The 20512-nt window shown below is 36.5% G+C and overlaps 1 protein-coding gene across 3 annotated transcripts in view; it reads right to left on the bottom strand.

The window, feature by feature from the left end:
• LOC124722958 overlaps positions 1-14998 on the bottom strand; it is a 192789-nt gene extending 177791 nt beyond the window's left edge. For all 3 annotated transcript variants that reach the window (XM_047248125.1, XM_047248126.1, XM_047248127.1), the window contains exon 1: positions 14560-14998. The gene's annotated coding sequence lies outside the window, so the exon portion shown is untranslated. The remainder of the gene's footprint in view (positions 1-14559) is intronic.
• Positions 14999-20512: the final 5514 nt, after the last annotated feature.

Below are 20512 nucleotides of genomic sequence, written 5' to 3'. Positions count from 1 at the left end.
CAGTTTTCCTTTTCTTTCTGAAGACACTTTAATACCTGTATTAATTCAAGGTTTCTTTCAAAAGTGTGTGGTGTTACATTTACTAATTTTCTTTGGGAGACAATGTTCAAAAAGGGATATAAATTTATCAAGAAATTTGTTGCATTTATCATTAGCATTTGGCTCATTATATACATCTCCCCAACTAACATTTTTTAAACATTCTCTGAAGTGCTCTATAGATACCAGGTTGAGCAACCTCACACTTTTACTTAATGGTTTCTGAAGTGTACACCCTGTTAGGTTTTGTAAGTTAATCAGTTGTGCATCCTGGTCTGACAATCCATTTACCACAGGGAAAGCATGTGTTTGTTTTACATCCTCTTTCTGTGCAAAAACATTATCTATTAGAGTGCTACTGTCATGAACTATACATGGGGAAATTGACCACTGATTTTAAGTTATATGTTGTTAATAACACTTCTAGTTCAGTTTTCCTATCAAAATTACTTAGAAAATTTACACTGATACCACCACAGATTAATAACTACTTCTTTTTGTCTGACAGACAGCATAATAGGGAGTCAAACTTTTTTATGAATAGCTCCCAGTCTCCTAATGGGGACCAGTACACTGTTGCTAATATCAATACTACATTATCTAGCTGAAGTTCACACGCACAAACCTCAAAGTGCTGATCAACACAAAATTTGCTTACTTCTACAGTTTTGTATTTATACCCTTGTTTTATGAAAATGGCAACTCCTCCTTTATCCATCCTAGATCTACAAGGGCACGGGTTCTCTTTTATCTTAAGCGAAGATACACGACAACATTCGAATGTCTGAATGACAGTGTAATAGTGTGAATAGTGTAACTGCAGCTCCACAAATTTTACATTTTCCATCAGTGAGGAAAGTTGTTCTGAAAGCAATTGTAATATGCCATTGTGACAATTCTGTCATTGTTACCTTGCAAAACAGTAAAATACCATAGAGGCATATTACAGAAAGCTCTCAATTAATTTCAGAAAAAAATAATGACATTTCGAAATTTTTTCATTGGTCATGTTGGATATGAGTGGAAAAACAAACACCAAGAAAGAATACTTTGCAGAAGTTTTAGACTTTGACTCAGAAAATGATTCTGTTGAGCATCTCAGCAGAATTTCACACATCTCGGAAGAGAAGGCACATATTTCCACAGAGAAAACTTCTCTTGCAGAGAAAAGGTGGAACATCTAAAAATTGCAATAATCATTATTGTTTGTAGTAAATAATCATATTAAAATAATCATTTCAGATAAACAATTTGTCTAATTAACTTGTTTTACTTCTAACTACACACCTGTAACATACAACAGAAATTCTCTGCATGTATTTAAAATCAAATTAAATTTATAATTACATTAAGCTCTTCTAAGGTCACAGAAATGGGGAAAAAATCCTATAACAGACCTTACAAATCAACACAATTATAGAATTAACTGCAAAATTATGCAAAACAGATGGAAAATTTTTGTCACACTAGTAACGTTTCACTGCCTCTCTCCTGCACTTCTTAGAGAAATGATACAGATTCCATAATTACAGGTCAGTATTTATGTAACTATAAGTAAGCTACACATCACATCTTTCAAAGTTTTCTACAAGATATTAATTTGAGATAGTATTGAGTATGTCTCTAAATGTTGTTGTTGTGGTCTTCAGTCCTGAGACTGGTTTGATGCAGCTCTCCATGCTACTCTATCCTGTACAAGCTTCTTCATCTCCCAGTACTTACTGCAACCCACATCCTTCTGAATCTGCTTAGTGTATTCATCTCTTGGTCTCCCTCTACGATTTTTACCCTCCACGCTGCCCTCCAATACTAAATTGGTGATCCCTTGATGCCTCAGAACATGTCCTACCAACCGATCCCTTCTTCTGGTCAAGTTGTGCCACAAACTTCTCTTCTCCCCAATCCTATTCAATACTTCCTCATTAGTTACGTGATCTGCCCATCTAATCTTGAGCATTCTTCTGTAGCACAACATTTTGAAAGCTTCTATTCTCTTCTTGTCTAAACTATTTATCGTCCATGTTTCACTTCCATACATGGCTACACTTCATACAAATACTTTCAGAAACGACTTCCTGACACTTAAATCTATACTCGATGTTAACAAATTTCTCTTCTTCAGAAACACTTTCTTTGCCATTGCCAGTCTACATTCTGTATCTTCTCTACTTTGACTATCATCAGTTATTTTGCTCCCCAAATAGCAAAACTCCTTTACTACTTTAAGTGTCTCATTTCCTAATCTAATTCCCTCAGCATCACCTGACTTAATTCGACTACATTCCATTATCCTCGTTTTGCTTTTGTTTATGTTCATCTTATATCCTCCTTTCAAGACACTGTCCATTCCATTCAACTGCTCTTCCAAATACTTCGCTATCTCTGATAGAATTACAATGTCATCGGAGAACCTCAAAGTTTTTATTTCTTCTCCATGGGTTTTAATACCTACTCCGAATTTTTCTTTTGTTTCCTTTACTGCTTGCTCAATATACAGATTGAATAACATCAGGGAGAGGCTACAACCCTGTCTCTCTCACTTCCCAACCACTGCTTCCCTTTCGTGCCCCTTGACTCTTATAACTGCCATCTGGTTTCCGTACAAATTGTAAATAGCCTTTTGCTCCCTGTATTTTACCCCTGCAACCTTTAGAATTTGAAAGAGAGTATTCCAGTCAACATTGTCAAAAGCTTTCTCTAAGTCTACAAATGCTAGAAACGCAGGTTTGCCTTTCCTTAACCTTTCTTCTAAGATATCACATAAGGTCAGTGTTGCCTCACGTGTTCCAATATTTCTACGGAATCCAAACTGATCTTCCTCGAGGTCAGCTTCTACCAGTTTTTCCATTCGTCTGGAAAGAAATCGCGTTAGTATTTTGCAGCTGTGACTTATTAAACTGATAGTTTGGTAATTTTCACATCTGTCAACACCTGCCTTCTTTGGGATTGGAATTATTATATTCTTCTTGAAGTCTGAGGGTATTTTGCCTGTCTCATACATCTTGCTCACCAGATGGTAGAGTTTTGTCAGGACTGGCTCTCCCAAGGCCATCAGTAGTTCTAATGGAATGTTGTCTATTCCCGGGGCCTTGTTTCGACTCAGGTCTTTCAGTGCTCTGTCAAACTCTTCACACAGTATCGTATCTCCCATTTCATTTTCATCTACATCCTCTTCCATTTCCATAATATTGTCCTCAAGTACATCGCCCTTGTATAGACCCTCTATATACTCCTTCCACCTTTCTGCTTTCCCTTCTTTGCTTAGAACTGGGTTTCCATCTGAGCTCTTGATATTCATACAAGTGGTTCTCTTTTCTCCAGCCTCTACATCCTTACATTTGTCCTCTAGCCATCCCTGCTTAGCCATTTTGCACTTCCTGTCAATCTCATTTTTGAGACGTCTGTATTCCTTTCTGCCTGCTTCATTTACTGCATTTTTATATTTTCTCCTTTCGTTAATTAAGTTCAATATTTCTTCTGTTACCCAAGGAGTTCTACTAGCCCTCGTCTTATTACCTACTTGATCCTCTGCTGCCTTCACTACTTCATCCCTCAGAGCTACCCATTCTTCTTCTACTGTACTTCTTTCCCCCATTCTTGTCAATTGTTCCCTTATGCTCTCCCTGAAACTCTGTACAACCTCTGGTTCTTTCAGTTTATCCAGGTCCCATCTTCTTAAATTCCCACCTTTTTGCAGTTTCTTCAGCTTTAATCTACAGTTCATAACCAATAGATTCTGATCAGAGTCCACATCTGCCCCTGGAAATGTCTTGCAATTTAAAACCTGGTTCCTAAATCTCTGTCTTACCATTATATAATCTATCTGGTACCTTCTAGTATCTCCAGGATTCTTCCATGTATACAACCTTCTTTCATTATTCTTGAACCAAGTGTTAGCTATGATTAAGTTATGCTCTGTGCAAAACTCTACCAGGCGGCTTCCTCTTTCATTTCTCTCCCCCAATCCATATTCACCTACTATGTTTCCTTCTCTCCCTTTTCCTGCTCTCGAATTCCAGTCACCCATGACTATTAAATTTTCGTCTCCCTTCACTACCTGAATAATTTCTTTTATCTCATCATACATTTCTCCAATTTCTTCATCATCTGCAGAGCTAGTTGGCATATAAACTTGTACTACTGTAGTAGGCGTGGGCTTCGTGTCTATCTTGGCCACAATAATGCGTTCACTATGCTATTTGTAGTAGCTTACCGCACTCCTATTTTTTATTCATTATTACCTACTCCTGCATTACCCCTATTTGATTTTGTGTTTATAGCCCTGTATTCACCTGACCAAAAGTCTTGTTCCTCCTGCCACCGAACTTCACAATTCCCACTATGTCTAACTTTAACCTATCCATTTCCCTTTTTAAATTTTCTAACCTACCTGCCCGATTAAGGGATCTGACATTCCATGCTCCGATCCGTAGAACGCCAGTTTTCTTTTTCCTGATAACGACGTCCTCTTGAGTAGTCCCCGCCCGGAGATCCGAATGGGGGACTATTTTACCTCCAGAATATTTTACCCAAGAGGACTCCATCATCATTTATCCATACAGTAAAGCTGCATGCCCTTGGGAAAAATTACGGACGTGGTTTCCCCTTGCTTTCAACCGTTCGCAGTACCAGCACAGCAAGGCCGTTTTGGTTAATGTTGCAAGGCCAGGTCAGTCAATCATCCAGCCTGTTGCCCCTGCAACTACTGAAAAGGCTGCTGCATCTCTTCAGGAACCACATGTTTGTCTGGCCTCTCAACAGATACCCCTCCATTGTGGTTGCACCTACGGTACAGCCATCTGTATCGCTGAGGCACGCAAGCCTCCCCACCAACAGCAAGGTCCATGGTTCATGGGGAAGGTTAAATACAATCAAAAAATTGTCACACCTATAACTGTGTCATGACACCAGTGTATAACAATATATCATTTCAGAGAGATGTAATCAATTGAGACTAAGCCAAATCACACTTTTTACTTTTTTATCATCAATACTGTTGATAAATTACAAAACTTTTGTTTTTATGGTTTTCATCATAAAACAGTAGCCCCCTAATTTAATGTATTTTCAAAAAGATATGCTGCCCTACTTCAAAATTTAATAAACCCCTATTCTTCTCATCAATGTTTGTCACCTGGAAAAAAGTCATCTAAGGAAAGCATTTATACATGTCAAGTGATGTGTAAATAAATAAACTGAAGCAACCTATGCAAACAACAAAAAATATTAATCGAAGGTCAACAATAAATTTCAGTATAGTGGTAGTAATTTATCTGTCCAAGGACCATTTTACAATGGCACACGATTTGTCATTTAAAAATGTAATATTCCATAAACTGAAGAACAGTCATTAGAGACTATCAATTTCATACTACACCCAACAATACAATCCATAAAAATTTTCTCAGTGTCTCCGTACTGAAATTTCCTCAAATTAAGTGATCAAATAACACCACGGGCAATAGCACTGTGTAAACATTGTTGAAAGCAGTAGTCGGTTCAGACTATCTGTTCTACAGTGAATGACCTATCAGTACATTTCATGAGGGTCCTACTAACTGCCCTTTATCACAAAAGAAAGTTCACTAGTCACAGTGAGGGCAGATGCTCACTGCAGAGCACAAAGTAGACTCACTGGTATCAGGGCTACATGGAAGAGAGAGGAAGGGCTTGCTGCTTACACACTGCTTCTTTGCTTACTGTAATTTGTGTGCTAGGAATTGGTTAGGGCCAGGAAGTGGACATTTTTACTAGTGATACTTCCAACAGTTTGAATTTCTCCCTGCTGTAATTCCTGTTTAATTGGCCAATAGGTTACCAATTAAGCAGCAATGTGTTCTTATCCAATATTACATATAAAAGCATTGTTACTCAATAAATATTGTTTTATGGTTTGCAAAGTAAAAGTTTCGTTCTGTTTACAATAGTGCATTTTTGTCAGTTAATATTAATTTAGGTAAATGAGATTTATTTAACCAATTAATTAGAAGATTCAACATCTGAATATACATAAACCACTCTATAAACATCAATTCTAAAAGAAGTAACAGTGCTGTAACCTTAATGGCTGCATATGGAGCAGACTTCAGCGAAACCTTGGGTGTAGATCCAAAAACTTGATACATACCCCCAGCCCATTTAAATAATTTATTTCAGGGATAATATATTACAATGTGGAATAATTGGTGCAATATAAGTGGTTTTCTTTTAGACTTGGGTAAAATGGCATGACGCAAAAAGAAGCACATTAAAACTAGGAGTGAGTGAAGAGGAAATTGTAACGGTCATAAAGTCAGTAAAAAATGGCATATCACCTAGAACTGCTGCACATCTCTACGAAATGTACTATACTGCTTATGCATAATGCAGCAGATATTAAGCTGAGGTAGTAATCTGACAGCATCACCACCAAATTATCATCACTCAAACTATACATGTCAACACATTTTCACTGCTGATAGATAATTTCAGCTTTACGATTACAGTACTAACAGTTACTAAAATGAACAACTGACTTAGACAGAGAGAGAGAGACAGAGAGAGAGAGAGAGACAGAGAGAGAGAGAGAGAGAGAGAGAGAGAGAGAGAGAGAGAGAGAGAGAGAACCTATGTTTGCTTACACATAAGTTCCCTATTCATAGTGTAATTACTGGAGGATTATGCACTGAAGAGCCAAAGGAACTGGTACACCTGCCTAATATTGTGTAGGCCCCCGCGAGCATGCAGAAGTCTCTCATTGGTGCTTCAGTGTAGTTTTGTTAGTGGTGGGTGTGGCAAGATATCCTATGTAACATTACTAAATACCTTCTTTGGAAATTACTTAGAACAGATAGTTTGGGACCCCACACATGATGGAAATATATTAGCTCTAATAGCAACAAACAGACCTGACTTCTTTAAGAAAGTTGACATCGAAACTGGTATCAGTTACCATTAGGCAGTTATAATAATAGTAATAATGAATACTAAAATACAGTGGACAACTAAAACAAGCAGAAAGATTCGAGTGGTCAGGAAACTAGAGAGAGAAGCATATCTCAATGAAGAACTTTAAACTTTTAGCTTATGACAGAAACATGTAGAGGAACCATGGCTCAAGTTTAAAAGAATAGTTGACAATGCTCTGGAAAGATATGTAGTCAGTAGAACAGCTCATGATGGAAGAGATCCTCAGTGATATACACTCGCTGTAAAGAAACTGCTAAAGAAACAGATTACTGCATAATAGGTGTAGAACAAAGCATAAGCCTACAGATAGATAGATAGATAGATAGTGAATGAATCGCTTTCAGATGTCACGAGCACAACACGTGGAGCCTTCAATGACGACCACAGCTGAATAGTGTCAAAATATCTTTCACAAAACTCAAAGAAATTCTGATCATATGTAAAGGCTGTTATTGAAAAGAAAATTCACATTCAGTCACTTGTGGGTAAGGCAGAAACTGAAAATGAACGTAGCAATGCAAAAGCAGAAAGAATTACCTAGGAGTATTGCCACAACTTAATTCTCGAACTACTGAAAAGATGAGATAAACAGTTATTAGTGTAAATGGCGTTGAGAAACAGCTTTAAATTGTTAAAACTGAACAAAACCTATGGGCACGATGGAATCTCTATAAGATTCTATACCCAACCTGTGACTGAGTTAAACCCTATGTTAACTATAATCATCACAGATCTCTAGAACAAAAAACTGTGCCCAGTAGCTGAAAGAAAGCACAGATCAAACTTGTCTACAAGAAGGGTAGCACAAGTGAGCCATAAAAATTCTGTCTAACATCCCCAAAATCAATTTCTTGAAGAAACTTAGAAGATATTCTGAGCTAAAACATAATGAGTTATCTCCAACAGAATGACTTTCTGTATGCCAAGAAGCACAGAATTTTGCACACACAAATCGAGTGGAACCCAACTCTCACTTTTCTCATATGACGGCCTGAAAGCCATGGATCAAGACAGTCAGGTAGATGCAGTATTTCTCAATTTCCAAAAGGGTCACTCCACATCAACTCACCAAATAATTCTAGGATTTGTAACCCTCCAGCTCAGATTTTCATGAAAATTGGTATATTTGCCCATACATAAGAACTTAAAGTGGTCATTTACCTACAGAAATACCGATACCTCAAGTGTATTGATAATACCAAATCACTGCTCTAGAAGTGATGATATGGATCATGATGTAGGACTTGTAAATGCTGTGCAGAAAGAAATGGTTAAGTGGTTGGCTGAACACTACTCACGAGTCAAGAAACTGCATTATTTCACCGATGGATGTGCTGCTGAATATAAAAATTGAAAAAGTTTTAAATTGTGTGTGAACACAAAAATGATTTTTCCATTCACTCTCTGCTTTCCTTTTTTGCTACTAGCCAGGGTAAATCTGTGTGTGATGGATTGGAAGGAACTGTAAAATGTGTTGATAAAAGCTAATCTTCAACTAGAGGATGATGGGCAAAAAACTGCTGCATCTGTTTACAATTTCTACAAGGCTAATATTGACAAATATACTTTTCCTTTTCTTAGAGAAAATCAATGTAGAGAGATCTTTGACAACACACACAATACCTGGTACCAGGAATTTTTACAATTACAAACCACTTTCCTGTGAGTCATTAAAAATCAGAAAGTAACTAGTTCTTGAAAGCCTTCCTTGACTTTCTCAATGAATGAAAATGGCACGCAATGAAAACATACCCATCCGCAACAAAACTCTTGTGGCAGCTGTATATGACGACAGGTGGTACTCTGCCTTTGTCAGGAGTTTATGTGATTAAGAAGGCGATCGTGAACTACTTTTTCTACACCCATCTAGACCATCAGTGTTATTCTTTTGGCCTGAGAAGGAAAATTCTCATTTTGTGCTACTGGAAAACATTTTATGTCCTGTTGGTCGACCTGAGTCAAGCACATTTGGAAGAATATATTACTTTAATGAACACAATATGAAGTTAACATAATCTAATTTATCACTGTGGATTCAAAACAGATATGCTATTACAACTTTCACTTGAGAACTCCAACAATCTGCACTGCTGAACATGTACAATTTAAATTTAAACATCTATCTGTGTAGAATAATTGTGATTTAAATCTGCTCATTTGATACTCCTGAACAAAGTTACTATTAGTAATGAAAACATTTCAGTTAAAATCATAACTTTTGGCTCTGAACTTTTATTATTTCAACAAAACATGATACATGCACTAAAGCTTAGCAGTCTACATAATGTGCTTTAAAAAACCTTCTGAACAATGTTACAGATACTTTACTATACAAATGATAATCCTATGTCTGTCAAAACCCAGGCTGTTTTTTTTGTTTTTAATGGCATCATATTTGAGTTTCAATTTAAAAAAACTGGCCTGATAGCAGCTCTGCCTAAAAGTATTTTGAATACTTAAGAAATCACTCTTTAGCCATAACAATTAAAATTGATTTTCTACATTACCAGAAGCCGAGCACAGTTATTTTTCCCATAAAGAGACATTCGTTTTCTGTCATCTGGAAAAATTATGGCAGTTATTTGTCGAAAATTAGCTAACTTCTGGGTTTTTTCCCTACAGTAATGTAATTTGAATGGAAAGGTTCAGACAGTTTTTCCTTCAAAAACTATATGAAACACTTGGAAGAAATTTTACAATTGTTATTAAGATGGAAAAGGCAACAAAAAAAAGAATCATGAAAATCTGAGGTACTAGGCATCAGGCCCAGATTCACTTACTAGGAATGAAACATTTTTCATCACAGTAAAAAGCTTTCTTTTATTTCCGATTTATCTGTGTCCCTTCACAGAAAACTCATTAACATTTTTATTTTATTAGAAAGCTTACAACCTTGGGAATTATTTATGACTAAAATTAGATTCCTAGAAGGTTTGAGAAATTCCACACCAAATACAGCTGCGATTCAGAATGCTAAGGATTTTACGAGAGTCCTGAAATCTTACACATCCACAGCCCTCATTATTCAGTCCAAAGAAAAAAATCGAAGAATTCTGTGAGCAGAAAAAAGGTGAATGGCCCAAACAAACTATTCCTGTCAAAGAAATTCAGAAGACACATTCTTGGACTCAAAGTGATGGGCAAACTCATATTGCATGCACTTTAAGGAGCAAGAAAGAAGAAATTTCGTTCATTTTGCCAACACCTCAGAAACAGCAGGATAATATTAAGATTCATAATTTGAGAAGGGGGATGGTTTTGGCATGTGTGTATGACAGTGATTGGTGGATTGCAGAAATTATAGACACCAATTAAGAGTTAAACAAAACTGTAGTGAACTTTATGCTACCACATGGACCAGCTGCTGGATATAGGTTTCCAGTTGAAGGACAGCAACAATGCCATCAGTGCTCACTTCCTGTTCACAATGACTTTAAGACTGTAAGTGCTCCAGTTCCTATTGGTTCAACAGGAATGCATCACTCTATATCAAAGGAAGATACTGAAGCTGTGGTACACATTTTTAATTCACTGACTGGCTAATTTCAGCACAAAACAGAGTGCACAGAAGTTGCATAAATTGAAACTTCGAAGTCTTTGGACCTTTCACATACATTTTGTAACCATTTAAAAAGGTTGAAAAACGAGTCTCTTACTCATCTTTCAAAACTAAAATTATGTTAAATAAGGCTAGGTTTTGATTTTTTATGAGAATGTTATGTGATAATGTGGCAATGAAACAGTTTTATGTATGGCAAAAATTTCAATTGTTTATAAAACCTGTTCAACCTAAGAGTGGAAGCTTTCCTTTCAAGCAATGTAGAACTATAGGGTACTAATCAACAGAAAAAAAAATCCAAATTTTATGGACTGCCATTTCTGGAAAAAAAAAAAATAAAAAATCCATAAATTAGGCCTATAAAAAAGTTCAGAATGCTGTAGTAAAAACTTTGACAGGTAAGTACAAATGGAGGATTTCTTTGTAATCATAAAGCAATTATCTTTCAAAAAAAAAAAAAAAAAAAAAAAAAAAAAAAAAAAAAAAATCAAAATATCTAGAACTGTAGATTCAGCATCTTAAAATTTTTTCCAACATTCGCATCATCAAAATGGTATGCACAGTGTCATCTTTGGAGGGCTGTATCTCTGAGCATAATTTTTTTTTGGAGAAAATAAAAAAAATGTGTGTTCCTTGCTTAGTCCTTCATTTTAACATACGTTAAATTCAATAACATCAGAGACTATGAAGGTAAGATTTTTTTCCTAGCCTGCCTGAATTGATACGGATTATGCCTCACAAAGCTTCAAGAACTGGCTTTAAATGATGACTCCAGGAATATACAACAATATACTACATATCACTCCCATACGGATTGTGAGGACACAGACTAATTTTAGCAAGTGCAGGGGCATTTAAACAGTCATTCTTCACATGCTCCATGCATGAGTGGAACAAGAATGCCCTAGCAACTGGTACAGTGGGATGTACCTTCTGCCACACCCTTCACAAAGTATTGATATAGGTAACAGTACACACAAAGAAATTGGTATGAAAAAAAAAAACTGAAATAGACTGGGTCAAGGATTTCATGAGCTGGTACAAACAGCTCACATATGAAAACACTAGCTTACCAAGAGCCACAGCTTTTAATAAAGCAAACGTCACAAAAGCTTTTGGATATTCGTTCATATGGTTTCACAGAAGACTAAAGAAACAATCTGATGATGTTTCTTTGTATGTTGAATTGAATAAAAACACTTGCAAAGGTAGGCCAAAATTAACAATGGGTATATACTTATTTATCTTACAGCTCGAAACATGTATTTACCATGCATGGGCAATGTTACAGTAATTACATTTAGATTATTGATACACAATATATATACATTACATGCTATTAAGTAAAAGATCATTTAAGTATATTTAACATGGCATTCCTGAGGTCAAATCATGTCAGCACCATACTGTATGGGCTCTTCAATATAAGGCATTTTTTAACTCATTTTTAAAAATTCTACCAGAAAGCTGTTTCAGGTTGTTTGGCACAGAATTATAAAATATTGCTCCCTTAATGAATGGGGTATTTGTTGTTAGATTCAATCTTCTGCTCACCATATGAAAGTCTGATTTGTGCCTTGTATCGTAATCATGGATTTCCATACTCCTGTTTGTCACTTTTTTGTCTTTTTTCACTAATAATATTGATTGAAACATACATACTGCATAGATAGTCATAATATTAAAATTAATAAACAGGTTTTTGCATGAAATTCTGGGTCTTACTTTTGCCATAGTTTTTATTAGTCTTTTCTGCAATACAAATACCCTTCTTATGTTGTACTGGCTACACCCACCCCACAATACAATTCCATGAGATAGATGGGGCTGCACCAACCCAAAATATGCTATTTTTATTGCTTTAATATCTGGATATTGAACTAATCTCCTTAGTAAATACAGACTAGATGTTATTTTACACAGACATGATCTATTTGCCGATTCCACGAAAGTCTGTCATCTATATATATCTCCAGAAATTTACATTCTGAACAGGTATTTTCCTGAATGTCCTCATTTACAACAGAATTTTTATTTGAGCCACTTGTCTTAAAATAAATTAAATTAGTTTTGTTAATATTGACCCCTCAGGTTTTCTTTTTCAAAATGTGTTTGCGCTTTTTCAATAAAATTCTGTACCATTGAATTTAGGCCACGATTCCTACCTGCCTTATATATATATATATATATATATAGGGTCTAGTGCAGCAGGGGATACAACCCGTCGGCTTTGGACAATGACGTCACATGTCGCCAGATAGTAGTTTACCATTTTCGCTTTTGCTGTTATGTTTCAGTTTCGTTTTTTTTACTGATTGCTTAATAAAGTGGATCTGTTTATTCTATCTCGTGAGATTTTTTTTTTTAAAAGCCAAAAAACACTTATCAGCCACTGAAGGGAGCTACAACACTAAGAAGAATCGCTTCGCGATTGGCGACTTGTGACGTCAATGTCCAAAGCCGACGGGTTGTATCCCCTGCTGCACTAGTCCCTATATATATATATATATATATATATATATATATATATATATATATATATACAAAGCTGCATGAGAAGTTATATTGGTTGAATATTCTGAGAGGTAAAACACTGAAGCTCTTTTAAAGATATATATGATTACGAATATATGAATTGACCAATAATAATTTAAGGACTATAAATTAACAATTTTTCACACCCGGGGAGTTCGCAGAAAACGGTAACAATGACTTCTTTGCATGGAAAGTAGAAGAGAAAAACAAAAAATTACTAAGTAAAATTCATGTGACCTAATCTATTTCTCAAAAATTTGGCTGTATTTCCATCCATAGAAATATTCAGGAGTTAAAAGGTACCTCATTCCCTGTTGAAAAGAACACCATAGCAGGTGTATCTATATTTCAACAGAAATACAGCCTATTTCAAATGAAATGTAAAATTTGACTTTGTTTTTTAGTAGAACTTTTGTCCAACATACTTGCTGTGTTTCATAGAGAAAATTATAACCTAAAATGCACTCCCCCACACCCCTACTGCTTTCACTCCAAAACACCTTTCAATGCTAGGATGGTTAAAGACTGTACAAACATCCTACTTTTAGTCTGCTATTTTGTTCACAGTCCATAGCAACTATAGCCTACATATACACAAAACTGAAGGTAAGTACTGGAACTGATCATATTTAATTTGAGAAACTAAATAGTACCATAGTTCATCTACTAAAACACACACACACACACACACACACACACACACACACACACACACACAAAAAAAAAATCACCTGTATCAGACGGGGGAAAAAAATCAAAAAATTTCAAAATGGAATATACTAAATCCTCAAAAATTTGTACTTATGTCAGTTAAGAAGCAACCAAAAAATTTAGGTGAACTCTGAATAAACACAAATTAAAAACACTTAAGCACAGAAATTAAGTTTCCAGGCTCATCTCCACAGCACACCCATGAAATATATTAAAGGCCATCACAGTATTTTCCCTGATACATATACAAATAGCTGAAAGTAGAAAATTTCTTAAGTAAATCATCTCATGTTACGAAAAAATATTTTGACAGGAAAAGGCATGGATACCCCTTCAATGCTGTGCATTGCCTGAATGTGAAAAGCCAATACCACTAATTAAAACTATGTTCGACTAGATATTACCACCACTATAATTTACTGTTATTTGAAAACTAGAAAATGGAGGAAAATATTTTAAAAAAAATCTATAAATAGCTTGCGGCTCTTGGGTCACAACATTAGGTAAAAGTGCACTAGTGAAGGCGTCTACAAGCAATACCCAAGTGTGTGCCATAAAACATTACTGATTTCTAAATAGCATAATACATGTCTACGTAAAAACGGGAAGAGGTATAATTTCTGTTACGACGGCACAAGTTGCATATACAAAACAAAATGCAACCCTATATGTGAATGTATAATTTTCACTATTCGAAGAACTTCGCCAAATAATCTAATAGCTTAAGTTTATAAGCAGGGGTTCTGATAGATTAATATGTGGAATACCTTCAGGGCTCGCTGACTTTTGCGTAATACTTCGTATCCGCTTCAGATGTCCTCGTCGCAATTAGACGTACAGCATCCCACGGATGCTCACACCGCATTCCCACTCCACTTGTGGCAACAAAACCGATAAATGCGGAAACCCTGATACCAAAGTTTATCGCTTATAATCGGAACCAGAATATACACTTGCGCTAAACTGTGTTTTTCACGAATCTCCACTTCGCAAGCTGCTTGCTTATGGGAGTCTTTCGGACCATTAAATCTTCCAACCGGGGTACATTGTCAAACGACAATTTTTAGTTCATTAATGCAAAAATATAACTTATCCTAGCTGCAAACACAGTATAACAATGAACGTAACACTAAAAAATAATGTAAAAATAAATTATAAGCAAAGTCTAGCCCATTCTAATTATCACCGAACTATCAACGCAGTAAACAAAACTTCTGCCACAGGTAATCAAACAACCAGAGGTAACACCTACTGCCTACATCGCTCGCTACCGATCAATGAAAGCACCGTTACGTCATAATCTACAGCAAGGATTCCATTGGCACGAATTTCTTACATGTGCATACCCCCACCACCATTCGCATAAGTCAACTTACATGTGAAGGCACCCAACGTGCACACTACCTTGCAAACTTACGAGTAAGTTGCGAAAGATGAATGAAAGCCTACTTACTTGCTGATGTCACTTTTCCCACCATGGCCCACAAGCTTCAGAAACTGGAAATAGGTGGAACTGCTCTCATCCTGCTGTGGTCCGATCGACGTCACAGATCTAGAAAAGTTTGTTTACATACTTGGAAAATTTGCGTCATTCCAAATTAAAGGGCTTAGTCTTCAACCAAATAAATAAATACTTCCTGAAGTGGCCAAATGTTCTTAAACAGTAGGACAGGAATATCACACTAACATTCAGCAACTCCTTGTAATCACTTACTTGTAGCGGAGTAACACATCATCGTTTGAAGTGACGAAATGGATTAAAAAGAATTGAAACTGAGAGTGTGAACTTGTTGAGGTTCGTATTACTACAAAACAGTCAGTATTGTAAAGGAATACTATATTTCAGAAAAAAATATAATAATTTTTTGCTTTGGTTTTTGAGTGTAATTGTCACAGTAAACTAAGATTTATTTGTGGTGTTAGAGATTTAAAATTACTCTTGACCCTCATTAAAATCCAATTTAAATGTAGCAGTCTGATATTAGCGCTGTTATTGAGTAATGACTGTTCTGCTCAGTACTATATTGTTTGGTTACAAAATTAAGTACCACACTGCTGAAACAAACGTATATTTACAGCCCCTGTGACCGACTAGAGCCTTTACTAATCCTGAAAATAAAAACGAAGCTGAACTGTTGAGGTAAAAACCTCAGTGTACTGTACATAACATAAAAATTTAAAAATAATGCTCTTCGGAATCCAATACCTGCATTTTAGTGACTCCAGTTGCTACATATTTCAGTATTACTTGTAATTTAATGAGAGCTGGTACGGTCTCTCACGTAGGTGAATTACACGTTTGTATAGATCCAGAAATATGGCTCAAAAAGATTAGAAAATTGATTTTACTCGTTCGAAAGTGATTTTCGAACGACACGTCATCCTAGTAAGATAACACCTTATTAGCGTATTTGGTTCCCAAACGATACCTACGAGATGCCTATTTCCATATCCAATATCTGTGGTTCCGTTTTTTCTTCGCCAACATCAGTATAAGCTCCCTTGGTTAAAAGATGTCCCATACGTGCTCTCTTGGAGACATATCTGGCCATCAAGCAGGACAAGACAGCATTTCGACATACTGTAGAGCATGTTGGGTTACGACAGTGGTATGTGGGTGAGCGTTATCCAATTCGAAAACAGTCCCTAGAATGCTGTTCATGAACGGTAGCCAAACAGGTCGAATCACCAGACTGGTGTACAAATTTGCTGTCAGGGTGTGTGGGATAACCATAAGAGTTCTCGTTCTCCTGCTGTCACACGATATCACACCCCAAACCACACCTTTAGGTTTAGCTTCTGTTTGTCTAGCATGCAGACAGGTTGGTTGCAGGTCCTCAAGTGGTCCCCATTTAACCAACACACGGCTATCATCGACACAGGCACAACCAGCTGTCATCATAAAACACAACAAACCTCCAACCTGCCCTCCAATGAGCTCTCGCTTGACACCACTGAAATCGCAAATGGGAGTGGTTTATGGCTAGTGGAATGCGCGCCACAGGGCGCCTGACTTGGAGCTGTCCTTGAAGTAACTGACCTGTAAGAGTTCGTTGTGCCTTTGTGTTGGCAACTACTACTCAGATTGCTGCTGCAGCTGCAGTAAAATGCACTAGAAAAATACCCCAAACATGATGGTCTTCCCTCTTGGTAATATCACATGGCCGTTCAGAGCCAGTTCTCCTTGTGACTGTACATCCTTGTGACCACCATTACCAGCAGTCACGTACAGGGGCTACATTCCTGCAAAGTCCTTCTACAATACTGTGGAAGGAACATCGAGCTTCCCCTGGCCCTATTACATGACCTCATTCATACTCAGTGAGGTGCTGATAATGGCATTTATGTCGCTTTAAATGCGTTCTTGACCAAAATCAACTCACCAAGTCCTATACCAAAGGTAACTAATGCTCACAATCGTTACAGCATGTATTTGAAGCAAACCTGGTTTGCATCCTCCTAGTGGCACTATTAAGCCAGCTTGCAAAATTTCAAGAAACAGCTTTAATTTATTTCAGAATGTAAGCCCAATAGAACAATATTTTTTAGGTTTTTAATTATTTATTTAAAATCATATAATGGTTTTTAAAATGTGAATTTCTTTTCAGAGAAATTGTTTGGAGTCTAAGCTCATTTTTAGTGCTTTGGACTCAACTTCATTGTCATCTGACAGTTACTGTGTGTTTACCAGTGAGTTCAGTTACAAAGTTCTCAATGGCGAATCCAGAATTTTGATGTGATTCTTGAGTTTCTCCCGGCGTATTTGATAATCAAAATATCCACGGGTGTACTGCCGGTCAACAGTGTCCAATGGGCACAATATTTCGGCGATCAAACATGTCGCCATCATCAGGTGAACTGACAGACTGAGCTCCTGTGAACGTACCGGCACGTTCACAGGAGCTCAGTCCGTAAGTTCACATGATGATGGCGACATGTGTGATCGCCGAAATATTGTGCCCGTTGGACACTGTAGACCGGCAGTACACCCTTGGATATTTTGATTAACAGACTTTTGGTGGTGGTGAGGGGGAGAGTCAGAGCTTATAAAAATTTCGTTGACGTGACATCTCCAAATTCTCCTGAGTAAACGATTACATTTTGTTAGCCTATTATGATAAGTGCTTAAATTAACTGAAAAAGAATTAAGTGATGTTTTAAACATCAAACAATGATATAGATGTAGAAAATGGTACCATAAAGTGGAATACCTCCAATTTTACATAATTTCTCAAACAAATATGTAATATATAGTAGTTCTGTAAAATGATGTCTTGAAAAAAAGGTTAATCTATTCTAAAACAATGTAAAAACCATTAACTAACATGTAAAGACATTCAAGATATATTTTTGAAATTTTATAACCTTTGAAAAATTGGAGCAGCGTAGCCTCTGGAGTGGATTACTTTGTTCCACTTGATGAAAACATTATTTCATGACAGAATAATAACTCATGCTAATGTTCCCCTCTTTACAATTTATTGTGTTATGTTATAAGATCATTGGAAAACAACATTCATGTACTTTTTGGTACTGAAGGGACAAAATAACAAAAATTCAGGATGATGCAGCTCTTTAATTTAAGAAGTAAAAAAAGTAACAATCATGAACAACATTTAGTGTTGTTTTGTCATCAAAGAAAAGACCAATGTTTTATTTGGTATGTTGGTGTGTCAAAATTTCAGCGACTATACCAGAAAAATATTTTGCACAAATTCATCACCATTTAACAATCCTGGCACTGAGAAAATGTCTCTTTTACTTAACTGTTTTGAGCGTTTTATACCTTCAACAATATCATCGCATTTGTGAAAAAGCACATCCTTATCTACAGACCATTTCCAGTTAACAAGAGATGGCATCATGGTATTTATGATTACACCACCTTCAGTAAAACTTTCAACACCATGATAATGTTTATTTTCATACTGTGTAACCACAAATACACCAGCCTACTTGCTGACTGCTTTCAGTTTTCCTGTGGTTTTGGCAGGCTCTCTTTGTTCTCTGTAGATACTAAAATTTCGATTTGATTTCTTCTACATGATTCCATATCTTTGTCCGAACTTTCATCAAGAATTTGTTCTTTTGATAGGTCTTCATCAATAGAGAACCGAGCACTGACTAGATTTTATTTCTTTTTAATCTGCTCACTATAATAAAATTAATCTCTTGATAAAACTCGTTTTGAACATTGTAGATTCATACCAGGCTGAACAGGTCTAAAAAGTAATGACAATTCTGTGGAGCTACTTTGATCCACTTTGTCAGTGTGAGAAAGTTGCCGCAATTTTCCCAGAAAATAGCTTTCGATCATACAGTGACAAATAATGTGTTGATTACAAGTTTGCAGTTATGATTTAGACTATAACTCATTTCTACACATGAGTCCTGCTCCAAATTGAGGCCCAACGACCAGCAAAGAAGTGACGCCCTAGACAATCGTGGGATACCAACCTGGATGCTGCCCACCATATGGCTTGACAACCAGGAGTAACGATTTGGGGTGCCATTTCATTTCATATCAGGACCCCTCTGGTTTCACCTGCATCACCCTTACAACATAGCACTATGTCAACGATATTTTACGCCCCATTTTGTTGCCCTTCATGGCAAGCCAACCTAGGTTTACATTTCAGCAAGATAATGGCTACCTGTACCCAGTGTGACTTTCTACTGCTCGTCTTTGTATTTGCTAAACCATACCTTTGCAAGCAAGGTCGCCAGATCACTCCCCAATTGAGAACATTTGGAGCATTACTGGCAGGACCCTCCAACCAGATTGGGATTTTGACTATCTAAAAAGCCAGTTTTACAGAATTTGGAACGATATCCTCCATAAGGATATCCAACAACTCTACTAATCAGTGCCAAGCCAAATAACTGCTTACATAAGGCCCAAAGGTGGACCAACACATTTATGGCTAGCTCAGTTTGTGAAGCTCTTTACCTTGAATAAATCATTCAATTTTTCTGAAATTGTACTTATTTGTTTGTTCTTACTTGTAGATCACATCTACCGATTTTGGTACTATTTGGCCAATTTCTTCATGGTATGTTGTTCTTTTTGTCTTTTTATAAGTCCCATGCTGCCATTTCTACGCTTCAAATACATCTTCAGCCGTCTTAATGTACTGTACCTCTTCTGTGGTGTTGCTGTTGTAACAGGGACCATTGCAACTAGTTCATGTATGCTGGGAAACACCTATTTGTCACACCTGTTTAACAGTTCAATAATCAATGATTTAATGTTCTGAAATTCCCCTATTTGTCTTTTCTGTAGAAAATACTGACTGTATGCTTTCTCAGTTGCTGATGAAGGCACAATTTTCGAGATCATCCTCATAAAATATGATCAAAGTTTCAGAATCATTTATGTTTCCTGAAACAAACATCAAACTGAAGAAGGGAGCTAAAAACCTACTCCTTATTTCTGAAATCATGGCATCCAAAAAGACAAGGAAGATAGAAATACAATACAAAAATATAATTCGCGATCAGGAATATCTGTGTTTGGTCGATTGATTTGACCTTTATTTCTCCTTTGAGTAATGATTTTCAACTCATGTTTTTCACACTTCGCTCTCAAAGGATCATCTGCACGCTTTGTGATATTCAGCAATTGATCGTTTGGGAATGTTTTACTGTGGTATCCAAATCGTAATCTTCTTTTTCTAGGTATCTGCTCAATAAAATGCAGCTGCTAAAAAAGAATTCACT

This window comes from Schistocerca piceifrons, chromosome X (assembly GCF_021461385.2).
Source record: "Schistocerca piceifrons isolate TAMUIC-IGC-003096 chromosome X, iqSchPice1.1, whole genome shotgun sequence".
NCBI classification, from domain to species: Eukaryota; Metazoa; Arthropoda; class Insecta; order Orthoptera; family Acrididae; genus Schistocerca; species Schistocerca piceifrons.
The sequence above is the reverse complement of the archived record's forward strand: the minus strand, read 5'-3'. Positions and strand labels throughout refer to the sequence as shown.